Source organism: Anser brachyrhynchus, assembly GCF_964034855.1.
Source record: "Anser brachyrhynchus genome assembly, chromosome: 16".
In the NCBI taxonomy this organism is placed as follows: Eukaryota; Metazoa; Chordata; class Aves; order Anseriformes; family Anatidae; genus Anser; species Anser brachyrhynchus.
The window spans coordinates 11,019,571-11,034,324 of NC_137734.1; the positions used below are offsets into that span (position 1 = coordinate 11,019,571).

At 50.4% G+C, this 14,754-nt stretch overlaps 1 protein-coding gene across 4 annotated transcripts in view; it reads right to left on the reverse strand.

Moving 5' to 3' along the window:
• The window catches only part of RALY (RALY heterogeneous nuclear ribonucleoprotein), a 118,554-nt gene that overhangs the window by 64,131 nt on the left and 39,669 nt on the right, over positions 1-14,754 (reverse strand). For 3 of the 4 annotated variants that reach the window (XM_080558350.1, XM_080558351.1, XM_080558352.1), the window contains one exon: positions 10,880-10,970. The exons of the other annotated variant lie outside the window; for it this stretch is intronic. The gene's annotated coding sequence lies outside the window, so the exon portion shown is untranslated. The remainder of the gene's footprint in view (positions 1-10,879; positions 10,971-14,754) is intronic. 4 annotated transcript variants of the gene reach the window in all.

The following is a 14,754-nucleotide window of genomic DNA, read 5'->3' on the forward strand; positions in this document are numbered from 1 at the left end:
TTTCCTCTAACTGCAAAATAATATAAAGTGTTTTTACAGTACCGTAGGTTTTATGTGCCATAAAGCAGCATCTGTGTGCATTCCTGATTTCCACACAGCTTTGACTTACTGTATGCCTTAATTGTCCATTTTTGTTTACAATGTGCAAAGGAAAAGCTTAAATGCAGCTTTCCACCCCCTGCAAATACAGATATTGTTGTTTATTTATAGCTCCTTATTTGCAGAGAACCTACGGAGACAAACAGAAATGTCATTTACTGGGGAAGGCAGATGTACTGAATCAATCACTGTGCCGAGGGGCCTGGGGTATTTCACAAAAGAACCACAATTCACAATGTAAGATAAATTACCCAAACCTTTATGCATCCCTTCCTGTCAGATGCTGTCTCAATACAAAGTTGGCAAAAAATACGGCAAAGCCCCTTTTTCTAGCTCTAGATCTGTTCCTCAGCCTTGAACCTGACCAAACTGCAAACAAAAAAGGAATTGTCTCTGTATTTACCCAGCTGTTGAGATTACACCAAGGTTTTGATCTCGAGCCTCATCTAATGGCGTGTGACGTGAGATGGGTAGCGCTCATTGACCACCCAAGTGGGCTTTACGTTTCCTTTAGCAGGTTGGGAAAAAAATCTGCCAGCACTAATCGGTGTAAAACTGCTCTTAGTGGCAGGGCAAGGGCTCTGCCTACGTTAAAAAAGAGATATTCCTGTATCTGCAGACACAACACAGGAGAGGTAGCAGGGAGCTGGGCTGCTTTTCCTGTGTAATGGTAAAAATTGTTGCAAGATAGACAGGGAGAGATTCTTAATTTGGAAAAAAAAGGCCAGCACTTCATGGACACCTTTGAATTTCCCTGAAAGCACCAGGAAGCGATCTGTTTTCAGAGTTTATCTGAAGGATTCTCTCCATCACGTTGAACTCGGATGAAGAAGGGAGAACAGAAATTAGGAAGAACCAAAATAACTGTGCACAGAGAAGGGGAGAAGGAAACAGTGCAACAAGGCGCTGCGGCGTTTACCTTCGGGTGGTGCCGGCAGACGGACGGCCAGCCTGGGGCTGGAGCTGAGCTCACGCTTCTCAGCCCCCATCTACAAACCTCTGCTGAATACAGCACCTTATACAGGTACCGTATTTCATTTCCTAGCCAAACAATGCTAACACCTCACCACAGAATTAGAAGTATTTACAACCGACCCATCAATTCAATCGCATTCAATTTGTGTCCCAGGGCAGAGACCTTCATGGGGACTGTCCTTTGCCAAAGCTCTGCTGTCCCTGGGGCAGACGTGTTCAGGACCACCCTTCTCCAGAGGTGTTTACTTTCTTGGCCTGATCTCTCAGTGCAGGTACTCCTGTTCTGAGCTTTCTTCTTCACGAAAAGCAAGCAGGTGATAACCCGTGCATCAGCGTTGCTGCCCTGCGATTTAACAGCACTACACAGGGACTGGAGAGCAACCCTGCAGACTCCTCAGTACCCACCTCGTTACTTCGACATCTGCTCTTACCGACCCCATAGCCGGGAGACAGGAGGTGGTACATCCAAACAGTCCTTTGTACAGAGCATCAAATCCTCCTAGCTTTGCTCTGGCCCTTCATCGGACACGACCAGCTCAGTGTTCATGCAGACAGACACCACGTATGCGAGCAAGACTCTAAACAGAGTGTTCTCTTGTGTGGACAGCTCTAGAAATGTGGGTACATTATCGCAGTTTTGAGCCACAGCATGCCTATATCTTATGCTTGCTCTAGACCTTAAAACCACGGTTCCTGCCACCGTCCCGCTCCTGCTCCTGGGCTCTGACTGCAGATCACACAGCTACAGATGACAAAATAACCCGTGTACCCGCAGTAACTGTTTTCCAAACCCACTGTGGTAATGGAAGGAGCTGCTCTGTAGGTAGATGGGCCGTTTATTTACAGATCATACATAAGATCATACATAAGTTCTTCCCAACAGAAAGCCAAGTTGAAGGTTCCCTGTCCCAGCCCGTGCACACCCAGTTCCTGCGATCTGGGCTGTGGCTGGCAGGGGGCAGCTGGAGCACCGAAGGGTCTTTTATTCCCTCTCCCCTTCCTCACCACTTAAGTGCAGACTGGCAACAGCTTCAGACCAGAGGGGCAGCTGGGCGGCGGGCAGCCCAGGCCTCTCCAGGACAAGGAACACTTTGTCAGCACCGTGATAATGGCAGGAACAAAGAGCCCCTGAGCGTGCCAACCTCTGCCCTTGGTCAGAGCTGAAACCTGGTGGCATCTGCCCCCGGGGAGTTCTTCTTTGCCCCCAGCCTGCCTCCGTGCTCAGCAGAGATGTTGTGCTGGGCGGCGGCCACCAAGGCTCCTCGGTTTGGCAGAGGCTTGTAGGAGAAGGACCATTTCCTTACGGCAACTTGGATGGAAATTACGGTTAGTTAGTGGAGGACAGTGCAAAAAATAACTGTGAGCAAGGTGGGGACCTACCTACCAAAGAGCAGGCTCAGCCCTGTTGGGATAGTGCCGACAAGGAAGCAAGGTCGCTAACGGGGGGAGAAATTCAGCCGAGCAATTTTTTTTTTTGGGGGGGGGGGGGAGAGAAGAGCAGGAGATGATGCTGGCAAGCCCAGGGTGAAATCAAGCTGGAGAAATCAATAAAGGGAAAGGACAGAGGGGGGGCGATGGGACGCAGGAAGAGATAAATTAAAGGCTTGCCCAGGGGTTATGATGGCTAGTGAACAATAAATTAAACAAAAGAGGGCAACAGGGACGAGCAAGGTAGTGTGAAAAATTAATTAAAAGGAAGGGAGGCATAACCAAAGCATAAAACATGGGTGCTGGTGGAAAGATTAGAGAACTCAGGGAATGAAGAGGCTTTGGAAAGTGTAATAAGAACCAAGGCAGAGGCTGTAAAGGCTGTGACCACGTGCAACAGCCAGATAAACAATGCAGATGCGTTTTTAAGAGGATGAGAAGCACAAAACCATTGAAGAAGAAAGTAAGCATCTTCCAAAAGGAGACAGCATGGCCGGTGCTGGGGTGCTGGTACACCGAGCCTCACTCCTCGGCTTGTGCACTCCCCTCACCTGCCTGCAAGTGGTCTCCATCCACCCCTGTGCCCCCAAAGGAGACTGCACAGGGGCTGCCCGTGGGATGAGGCATTGCAAGATGGAATATTTTGGCCAAGATAGCCCCCTAAAGCAATATTTCACCAGAGGGCTCTCAGTTGCCACCGCACTGCACGTGGCGCCTCGCTTTTCTCAGGAGCAGGGGGGCAGTTTTTAGAAAAGCATCTAGGGGCATGTGTGGAGATGGGAAATAATTGTGCGGGTATTTTCAGGCCCTTCAAATCACAGAGGAAAAGAACAAATTGGGCAAGCCTGGATCTCATCTCGTCTTTAAATCAGCATCCTTCAAAATGAATGGTCTGCCCTGGTGCCTGGTGCCTGGGGAAGGTTGAGATCTTAAGCAAAAGGTACATGTGCCAGAGGAGGGGAGAAGAAATAATAATGACATCCAAAGCTATGAGAGGTAAATTAAAAAAAAAAAAAAAGGCAGATTATTTTCAAAGAGCAAGATCAACACACTGATGGTGGCAGCTGAAGTTGGACAAGGAGCAGCACCGCGGCTCAGCCGGAGGCAGCAGGCCCCCACGTGTCTCAGCGAGCACTCGGAAGGGAAGTAGGACAAAAAGCCATGGATAATTAATAACGCTGCAGACAGCTAAGTGGGTTCCCTGACCTCTCTCCAGCCTCACAAACTTGTCTTTGGCTTCTGGTTAAGCTGGATTATAAATAGCTAAGTTGATGGTGTGTTTTACCTGACAGATACTAGGAAGCAGGTAACTTCTCAGGGACATCGTAGTGCAGAGAGACAAGGCAAAGGGTGTATTCCCAGTCCCTTTTAACACACCAGAGCAGAGCCACACAGAGCAGTAAGGCTCGGATCAAGGAAATTTCAGTTGTGGTGTAATCACAAGCCAGCATTGGGCTGAGATGGGCACTGCGGGATGCTGATACCCCAGGGAGCCTGCACTGGACCTGACCCCGTTCAGCATCCCCACCAGACACCACCCGTCCCCTTTTTGTGTGCATTTCTTAAAATGCACAAATCCAGAATGCAAACATAGACCCCTGGAGTCTTCTCCCTGCGCCTTCAACACCCCCTTCAGGATTTGCTACTGGGACTCAGGGGAATTTCATCACTTGACAACAACAATAGCTGCCTTATTCTCATATATGAAGGCACACGCAGATGACGGAGAGCCTCTGGATTGTCGCGGGGTGAGGTTTTGCAGCCCAGCAGCTGGCCCCCAACTTCGCAGTGCTTTAAATTAACGCCACAGCGCAGGGCAGGCGCCAGCACAGCATCCCTGCGGCTCACCTGGGATGTGGGAGCTTGCGCAGCAGCTGCAGGACACGTGGGGACACCGCTTGCAGTGCTTCCCCCAGACCCGTACTGCAGCAAGACGTCCCTGAACTCACGTGGGAGGCAGGTCTGAGGAGGAAAACGTCCCCTTCCAAAGTTACTTCTCTGACTACACCTGTGTTTTAAACTTATGCCCTCTAAAACACTAATTCCTGTAATTAGCAACCCTCCTAGCTACAAGGAGTCACTGTTCAGCGGCGTGGTGTGTGTGTCACCTTCCACTCAGACTGTGCGTGGTTCAATCCAGCTCCAGAGGCGTGAGTCTGCCCTCCCTGACCTGCTGCTCCTCTGCAGCACTTTCAAAAAGAAATGTTATTCAAGAGGATTCACACAAAATCTGTGTTATTTCCCAATTCTATCTGAATTAGAAGAAATTCAAGAATAGTGCCTGTATCTTCCCACACACACACGCGCTGAGATGAGTAATTCCTAATGCTTCCAGCTAAGCAATTCCTAATACTTGCTGCAAGCTGTCATGCCATGGCACAGGGAACCCCAAAACCCAACTGTATTCAGTCTGGGCCTTGATGCAACACAGGCATGTGTTCAACCATCAGTCACAGTCTGCAGGTGGGGTTGTTCATCCGGAGGAGGAGGTAACCCAAGGGAGGTCAATGGGATGTGGGTGTGAGACCTGTGCCTTGCCAGAAAGCAAAGCCAAGGTTGTAGGGACAGATGCCGAAGAGCAAACGAGGGTTTGATTACAAGGCTTTCCCCTGTCGCTCCAGAAAGAACGAGCAAGCAGAAGACCACAGCTGACATGGTCCCTGTTTGTCCCTCTGCTCTGAAGGCATCAGGAAGAGCCCGTGGCAGAGCTTGTCCCTGCAGAGCTCACCCACCAAGGACACAGACCTGTCCCCCAGGGCTGGACAGGCCACCCCGAGGCCACCCTCACTGACCCTCTGACCCTGTTTTTTAGTGCAACTTCCAACCCCAGGAAGGAATCTCCCCCCTCACCCCAGAACTGTGGAAGGAAACTGCCCTTCCCAAGGCACGGACCATCGGCGCGGGGACGCGCGGCACCGAGCGTTCGCTGGCTGTCACAGCACGCAGGGGACAGGAGCCCAGCCCCAGCCCCGGCAGCACGAGGTCCCCCACATCAGTGCCACTTCTCCGTGTCACCGCAGCCTGCGAAAGGTCACCGCCTCACAGGGGAAACGTGCATGAAGATGAAATGCTGCATAAGGGGGGTGGTAAAATAAGCGACTTTTTGGCTAATTTCCTAAAATCCCCAATTCAAACCTCGCTGAAAGCAAATCCCAGGCCCAGATTTCTATTGATGAAGGATGCAGCCATCTGTTTGTTTGTCTTCTCTGCATTTCTTGCTAATTCTTATTTCTCTTTTTAAGAAAATCCACGCTCACATGTCATGTTTGATGCATCTGACAAGGTCAGAGCCATCACATCCCATCAAGCGCACGCCGATACAGCCTTGCAAGGGGAAGCCAAGAAAAGATGTACAAAAAGAGATTTATTTTCAGGTTTTCATTTTAAGGCATCCCCTTGCCTTCTACTTTCTGAGTCCCCTTCCAGCTCTGGTACTCAGAGGGGCAGCCAGAAAACTGCACCTGGTCTGAGCCCAGAGTCTGAGCACTGCATGGGGTAATGTCTTCACAGGTACAACAGCAGATGAAGCTGGAGCAGCAAAAATACTCCCTTATAAAGGTTTAGGATTGAGAAATTCAGGCCCAGACCCTCAAAGGTGACTGGATACCTTTGAAGGATTAAGCACAGCTGACTGGGCAGGGAACTTGGGAAAATTACGGTGGAGAACTTGAACTGTGAGGCATAGACTTGAACCTGTCTTCATCTGGTATTAGATCCTGTTCCCTGGCTTATCTCTGGCTTATCTTATAACATATAATAATCCTTGAGTGGGCAGCAACTGGCTCTTGCCAGGAGAGGGAGAAAATGCCTCCTGGGTGAAGGAGAAACAAGCCAAGATGGTTGGGACCTGGTGGTTCAGACACAGGTGAGAAGAACCTGTCCTCAGTCCTTCTGGCTATCAGCTTGTTTCTCTAAGAAGCCAGGGTGTCAGTAAATACAACCTCCCCGTGCCAAGCCTGTGAGCACTTCCTTGGGCTCTGCAAAGTTCAATGAACGCCTACGCGCAGCTGGGGGACACGTCCGTGACTGATCACTCAAAGCTTAGAAACCTTTAAAGTTTCATTCTGCAAGCATTTGTGCCTGAACTTTGAGCATGGGAGCTACCCTTAGCCACAGAAGCGACTCGTGTCATCATCTGTCAGCTGGTGCTTACACAAGCAGTTACTCGGGAAAAGATTTTACATTTTTGATTCATGCACTACCTCAGTCTGAATTAACCTTCAAGCGTGAAGAAGCTCTGAGAAGCAAAGATAATTTCAAACAGCAAATCCCAGAATTAAAAAGCAACCCCCCCTTGCCTCCCAAATCAGATAATTTACATTGACGTGTTATTTTGATACGTTCGAGATTTGCAGAGAACTCAGCTCTCAGCTCCAGCACTCACTATGGATCACTTGCTCATTTTGGTCGATCGCAGAAAACCACCTCAGCTCTCGCATTCAATTGCTGACTCGGGGAGGTGCTTTAACCCCCAGCAGGCGCAGTGCACCGGATCACATACGCTGTGTGAAGGCATTTCTCATGTTCTGCTCACCCCCAGCAGAGCAACGGAAGCTTGGCGCAGGCAGAAGCGAGGACCGAGCTCCCCAGCCAAGGTCAGTGCCCACCTCTGGGAGCTCAGCACGCCAGGTTTGGCTCTTGCTGGAAAACCCAGCCCGTGGTCGGGGCTGCTCAGGTTCCTACTCGGAGCCAGCTAAGCCCAGCTCTGCGCAGGTCGAAGAGATGAGGGGGCAAGGGCAGGGGACGTCTCCGTCCTGGGGAATTCGGTGCTGGCCAACAGCAGGATCTACGTTTTGCAGAGAGTGCTCGCGGTGCTTGCAACCATAAAACAACTCCTTAATAATAATCATCCATCAAAACCACTCTTGACGAGCTCTGCTTCCATGACAGCCAAAGACAGCTTCACTGCCAAGAACACGGCTTTTCTAGCTCAACACTCACCCAGCCCGCTGTGAGAGCGGTCACAGAGCAGGGCCTCATCTCCCTCCCGGGCTCTGCAGGAGACAGCGGTAACAGGTCTGAATCGCTGCCTCCCTTTCAAACCAAACCCCATGCTTCGTTTTACCTCCTGGGAATCGTCTGAGGGTGCTTTCAGTTATTTGGGTTTCTTCTCCCTTCCCTAAGGATTTGCAAACACACACGAAGCACCGCGGACAAACCAAGGTTATGGCACTCCTGCAGACAGAAGATGTCTGCCCATGGTCACAAACACGTGGGGCCGCTAACAGGGCTCGGGAAGCCAAGCACAACACACCCTGCTCCGAACGACTCCGTGCTTCACCTCCACCTGCACGGCTCCGCTGGAGTAACCCTGTGCTGGAAAGGGATGCTGCTGGCAAGGCAATTGCATTCGAAAATTTCCTCTGCACATGTTTGCCAATGTAAAAATAAATAAAGGCCTTGTGCGAGGACACCTCAGGACCCACACTGCAGAAATCACGTAATCTAATTGCCTGCAGAAGAATACGAATTTTTTAAAAAGGAAACAACCCACGAGGGGCAAAGCAGGTCAGCGCTGGGTGCGAAGCGCCTGCCCACGCTGGCTGAAATGTGAGTGCTGCAAAGTGCTCGCTGCAGGCAACGGGCCCAGCAGCTGACAGCGGCTGAGCCTGCTCTCAGGGCTTTGCACGCTATCGCTGCTCCCGATGGGCTCAGGTTGTCTTCTCGTGGCTCACAGCACCTGTAGAGCCTCTGGGAAGAGTAACAACTTTATAGTCACTCGAGGTACATCAGTTCCTCAAGCCTATTGTTTTCCTTGACCGAAGTATCTTAGGCACAGAGGGTAACTCAGTCCCACGTTTAGGGCTTTGTAGCCTCGTGCACAGCCCCTAGGATTGCAGCCCCCATGTCCCACGGCCACTGCCACCGCGGGTGCTGCAGCGCCAGCCAGGGCAGCGCCATGCCTGCCCCTCGCCCACGTCTCCTGCACCTGTGACTGGCACCTGCGAGTCCCCTCTGACCCACAGCATCTCTTCTAAATTAAGCAACCTGTTACATCGCTTCCTTCCTTGGCCCACGGGGTGCTAAGAAGGTCACTGCCAGATCGTAGCTTTAAGTGCGACCGAGCCCCGTCCTAATCCAGAGAGGACAGGAACTGCCGGAGCTGATAAATGACCTGAGCAAGTGATTACAGTCTGGATTTATTTGTGATTAGACACTGTGATGGCCCCCTCCGACGCTGGCTGCTTCTGAGACGACAGACGGAAACCTTCATCCACAGTTTTCACTGAACTACCGAAACCCTTTTAGGATGCTCTGTGTCCTCTCGCTATGGGACACTTCCAAACCTCAATGGGTCAGCCCTGAAACAGGTATTTCTGTGATCTTCCCAGCATTGCTGAAAAAACAGGCATTTTCATCAGCCCTCCTCATCCTCCGGAGTTACTCTCAATGCTCTCCTTGAGCTGCCTGAATAACAGATATTTTCACAGCTTTTTGTATATCCCCCAAGAAACCGGCAGTTTCAGAGCTCCCTCTGGAATCAACCTTTACTCTGTGAGCTCCCCATAATTGCAACAAATAATCAGCCAGCAGCATTCAAGGGTTCAGAAGCCCTGTGAAAGCACAGGGCTCGCCAATTGAAGAAGGTGCTGCAGCTCAAGCCCTGCAGCCTCTGTATGCAGGATAAAAGAGACTTTCTTCTGCTTAGGGGACAGCACAGCTGCACCTAGCTACAATAAATACCCTGTAGGAAAAGAAGGCTCCATAGTTGAAAGCAATGTTTAATATGCCAATGACCAAAACAAAAGTTTGAAAAACTTCTGGCAGAACTCTTCTTAAAATGCCCTGAATGTTAAAAAATGACATATTTCTGAAGAGCCGGGAGTTGGACTTGATCCCTGCGGGTCTCTTCCCACCCAGGATATTCCGTGATCCTATGATTCTTCCACGCTGCTGAATCCCATAACTTAATTTGCTGAGTTAAATCTAGGTCTCTGGAATTAGGGTATAGTACTTCTCTTGTTCATGAACAAGGTGACTTTTAGTCCACTTGTTTGCTTAACATATCCACATGTCAGAATTCGTTAGTCGACAAGATGTTTTCATTACTACTAAAGGGAGGTATATTAAGCTAGAAGAAGAGGTTTCAGCCAAATCGTAAACAAGGCCAAATTCCCCTTCTCCTTCAACAACCTGGTTTTGGTTTGAAAACATTCAGGTGAATCGGGGGTAGCCCTCTGTTATTTTGGGGTGTCATCTATCAGATTTCCAAATAAGATAAAAGGTGTAAACCTGAGTGTGGTATCCCTTGGTGTCCACCAAGCAACAGCAGAGCTCTTACCCATATGGCAGGAGGTTCCACCTGATAACATTTATTTTTTCTCTCTCCTACGTTAAGTTCCCAAGGAAAAACGCAACCATGCTACCAATTAAAACAAATGTGTTACACCATGGCTGCAAGCCCAGCAGAACTGGAAACTGAGGAGCTGCTTTTATCTGCCTGGGAACTGGAGGGGAAAGTCCATTGCTGAAAACATTTCACTACCTCATGCTCATATCACGCATTGTGCATTGTACAATTGCTTCCAGTAAGTCCTGAAATCTTCATTCAGTCTCTGCTGAAGCAAACTCCAGCTTTTATTCAGCTGGAGCCCTTTTACTGTGTGCTCAGTGAAAGAGAACTCCCACAAACACAGCAAGAGATCTCCCAGCTCCGGACTACACGGACTTCAGTCGCTCGGCAAGCACAATGAGTTTCTGATCACACCAGAGCTTCCTGGAGCAGCATTCCCAATACTTAGGGCACACCATCACCGATCCCCAAACCCTCTTCCATCCCTCCACAAAACCTCTTCTTCCATGAGGTGCTTTCAGCCCGGCCTGCCCGGGGGGCGCAGAAGCCTGTGTCCTGGCTGCCCTTGGACCAGAGCTGTCCGAGTGCCGCCTCAGTGCTTTCCTCACGCCCTCCCACGTGTCCGTCACAGCCGCGCTCTTCTGCCTTACCCTGGAAATACCACAGTCTGGGGCTCGGCTTTCATCTTCCCAAGCCCTGACACGGCAGAATGAGGAATTAAAACGTGCTGAACCCCACCACATCCGAACCATCACTATCCGCGCATCCAGGCGTGATGAAGGCACTCTCGCCTCTAGTGCCAGTGGCACACGGGGGAGCAGCAGGTCCTCACCGCAGCCATCAGCCTCCGACCCCCTGAATGCTTGCACCAGGCCAGGACGAGCACGCACCCAGCAGGCTCAAAAGGAAAGCCTTCAGCCTGACTGCAGAGCAAAACCCACTTGGACCAGCTGGCGTACGAAGCCAGGTGTCCTTAGAGGCTTGTGGCGAGCCTCTCCTTGCAGAGCCGCAGCAGGAACTAATGGCAGGGCGCTCCCGTACCGCTCACCACCTCCGCGTGTAACGCAGGACGCAGCTACTCACCGGGAATGGTGTGGGCACTTGTGTTTGTTAGTCCTTCCCGTCACCAGGTCCGGGAGCAGGCGCAGCACCCCTCTGCGGTCTCAGCTTCGCCCTACAAGAAGCAGGACACACAGTTTTCTACCGGTAGTGGCAAGCAGATAATCCAGTACTTTCTAATCCACGGCAGAGGAGGGTATGCCGCATTGGGAAGATAAGCCTCTGGCTGGTTGTCTGCACGGATCAGACCCAAGACCTTTGGACTTAAGACTCTGAGCTGCTTAGCAAGGGGCTCAAAGCCGGAGACAGAGGCAGTTGTGTTTGCAGGGCTGAATACTTGGGATAGCTTGCTTCAGATTGGCTCAGGCTCGGGAAATCCCACAAAACCTGCTACATCGTGTAAGTGCTTGCAGAGAACGAGGTACCTGATGGATAGAGGACGGGAATTTTCGGTCACGATGGCTGGGATTTGTTAAGGGAAAAGAGGGTTTCTTCAAAATTAAATATTTCACAGTAAAGCAAACATTTTGTTCATTGAACTGAAATGCTCTCCTTTAAGCCAGTTCCTCTGGGTTCCGTTTGAACTGCCAGGACACCTTCCAGGACTGCAGCTAGGGTGCCTTCCCTTTCCTCCCACAGGCTGGGATACCCGGTTGGGCTGTGCAACGCGCTGCTTTGTCACCTTGAGAAGCCTGGGAGGCAGAAACTAACCCAGGGAGTTACGATTCAGAAGTGGAAGCTACAGGATTATCCACGGCATTTGTTACATTGGGCAGCACCAAGTGCCCGCTCAGCACGCTGCTGGTGCAGCACCATCGGCACTGTCGGCCCAGCAAGTGGCTCTGCTCGCTGGGAAGGCTGTGGCCAAGACAGCGGAGATGACTGCTCATCCCAAAAGTGGGCTGACTGCTTTTTCAGTGGTGGGATCCAGATTCCACCAAAACACCCCCCCTCTGCAACCAGCTGCCCACCGAACACGGCCTCAGCTCCGCAAGTCCTGAGCGAGGACGCAGGAGCTGCGGTCAAACAGCCGGGGTGCAGCGAGACGTCCCCCTGCTCTCCGGCCCCCAGGCAGCGGCCGCGTCTCTGAGCTCGCAGCCCAAACAGTCCCGAGCGTTCAGGAACTGGACCCAGACCCCATACTCCGAGTCCTAAACCATTAACAAATCCAGTAATTGGAACCAATTCCTTCAAATCAGCCTGGGCTAGCTGACAATGTACAAACAGGCAACAGAGCAAGGTGAGGTTCCTGCTCCTCCTCCTCCACCCTCCTGAAGTCAGTAATGATTCCCAGCAATGTCTCCTGAATGAGTTCCCAGGGCTCTCACTGATGGAGCAGTACTTTTTACACTCTGCTCTGTGAAATACTTGGCACCTGGGCTGCCTGCTCCGACGGGGAGCAGCAGGCAGGGATCTGCCAGCCGTGGCTAACAGCAGGGTGAGCGGTGAGTGCTGCCAGCCAGCCACCACCAGCGGCCCCCCGTAATTAGAGGCTCACTTCAGCCTCAGATATGCCACAGCACTGCAGAAGGTCAAACTGGAGTGAAGCTTTTAATTAAAACAGAGGAAGTACTAAGGAGACAGAGAAATGAACCGCTGGGCTTAAACCACCACCAAGGACAACTCAGTGCGTCGATCAGTGACCAAACGGCGGCTTTCGCAGCAGAAGTCTCAGCGCAGAAGGGACAACCCCTCGTGCACGGGGATTCAAAGCTCTGCATGAAGAAGCTACCACAGTGACACAGGCTAAAACCAGGTGGCCATGGGGCCACTTTTGCTGTCAACCAAGAACCCGATAAAGAGTCCAAGCTGATGAACTTGACAGTGCTGTTTCCTCAGTTCCCCTCCGTTTCAATGGACCCATCAACCAGGTTTATTGGACCTCTCAAGACATCTGGTGGCATCTCTCAGTACTCGATGAGTTCAGAGATACCACAAGAATGGGCATTCGTGCAAGAGAGATGTAGAAGAGAGGAATGAATAAGAGAAATTTGGAGTCAAACTGGGTGGGAGCAGAGCCCTGAACATCAAAAGTCTCAGTGACGCTGGGGATGTGGCAAACAGAAAATTACAGGAGCAAATCCCAATAAGGAAGAAGGAGCAGAATTTTTACCAGACATCTGGATGAACTTCTAAACGCCTTCCCCCATCCTCCTCCCAAACTCACCCAGGTCCCTTGGCTCAGGCAAAAGAGTTTTATCTTGCTCCTAAAATCTTCCACTTTTGATAAGAAAAAAACAATGTTTTTTTCAGTGGGGCCTGGAGGGAGGAATTACGGAATTATGAGGAGCAGAAGGACACTGTGCAAAGAGCATCAGAAGCACTTAGTTGTGGTATTGGCACCATGCGCTAGTGTTGCCGTGAGACCAAGGGCCAAACTACTCATCTCTGTGCTCCTTAGGATGTGAAGTTTGACTCAGATGAGCTCTGTGAAATTAACCTCAGATTACAGGTGTACAGGAGGTGGCACAGAACAATCTCACCACTAGCAAGGTCATGGGGGCTAAGAAAAGGAAGTCCCCCTCTGTTGCTCCGTAACTCCTCGTTTCTCCATGCACAGCTACTTTGAAGACCAAATTGTCCTGCTCTTATTCTAACTCCTTCTTTATCGCATGAGTCCTAATGAACTCAGGCAGGAGGAGCAGCAGGCTCCAGCCTTTGCAATGCTGGAGTCCACCTGTGCAGTGCAGTGCAGGATCCTGTGATTTTTCTAGAATCACTTCAACTGATGATGGAAAAGGAGGAAGGAGGTAAATACCCTGCCAACGTACAACAACATCTTTCAAACTAAGTAACTGCACCAAAATGTGCTGTTTTATTTTCACTCTGGGCTCCCAAAGCATTTCCCTTCTCTCCCTGAATGATAACGGGCATAAAAATTAAATATAAATTCTCCAACAAAAAGCGAAACGCACTGAAGGGTAATAAATCACCAGTACTGGATGGCATTCAGAGGAAGTTGGGGGAAGGAATAAAGGATGAAATAGCATAGATATTGACTAAGATATATCATAGACCCTTACAAAACCAAGAACTCATCTTCAGGGCAGGGGATTCACCACAGTGGGCTGAATTTTGATAAAGAAGCAAAGGGAACTTGCAGCGAGAAGCGGTGGGGCTGGAATCAGAGGGCACGGAGAACCTCACCCCAGCACCCCGATCGCATCCCCACTTCATGCTGGGATGAAGTCCGGAGGGATGCGAAGACCACGTGCCAAACATGACCCACTGCGCTGGCACCAGTGGGATCAACTGGGATCTCCAGAGACAGTGAAGAAGGTCCAGTCCCACGCAGAACTGGGGCTGCTGGCAGCTCTGAGCAGCAGCTGTCACAGGCTGAACGCTCTCACCCGATGACCTAAAGTTCCTACATTTGCATTTCCAATAACCTGAAACACTCCCTGGGGCATCACACAGAAGCACAATATTCTGGAAACATTCTGTATCAGCACCGATCTTCTTCTTACAAACAAGATCACCTTTAGTTTTGCAGGCACCTCCTACTTCATTAAACTTAAAGATCTTGCTCTCCAGGGGTTTCCTCCTCAACTGGGGCAGGAAATGAAAAGACAGAAAATGCAATTTAATTGGGGATGAAGCTTCATCTTTACACTGCCTATCATCATTATGTGTCATTTAAAAACAAGCACGGAGCAGGTGTGAAATGGCACGGGCTCTGGATGCACATAAAAAAGGTTGACACCAGCAGCAAGAATCAGATGGTGCGACCTGAAAACTCCTTTTCTCTTTTCTTTCTTTTTTTTTTTTTCCTCAGATAAAAATCCTTTTGATATGGGATAGAAGAAATGACAACTTCGTGAAGCCAAGTGGTTTGAAAAGAAGAGGAGCCAGCTTCAGGACGTTACCCTCGGGCAGCACCAGCCCTTGCCAAAACCTCG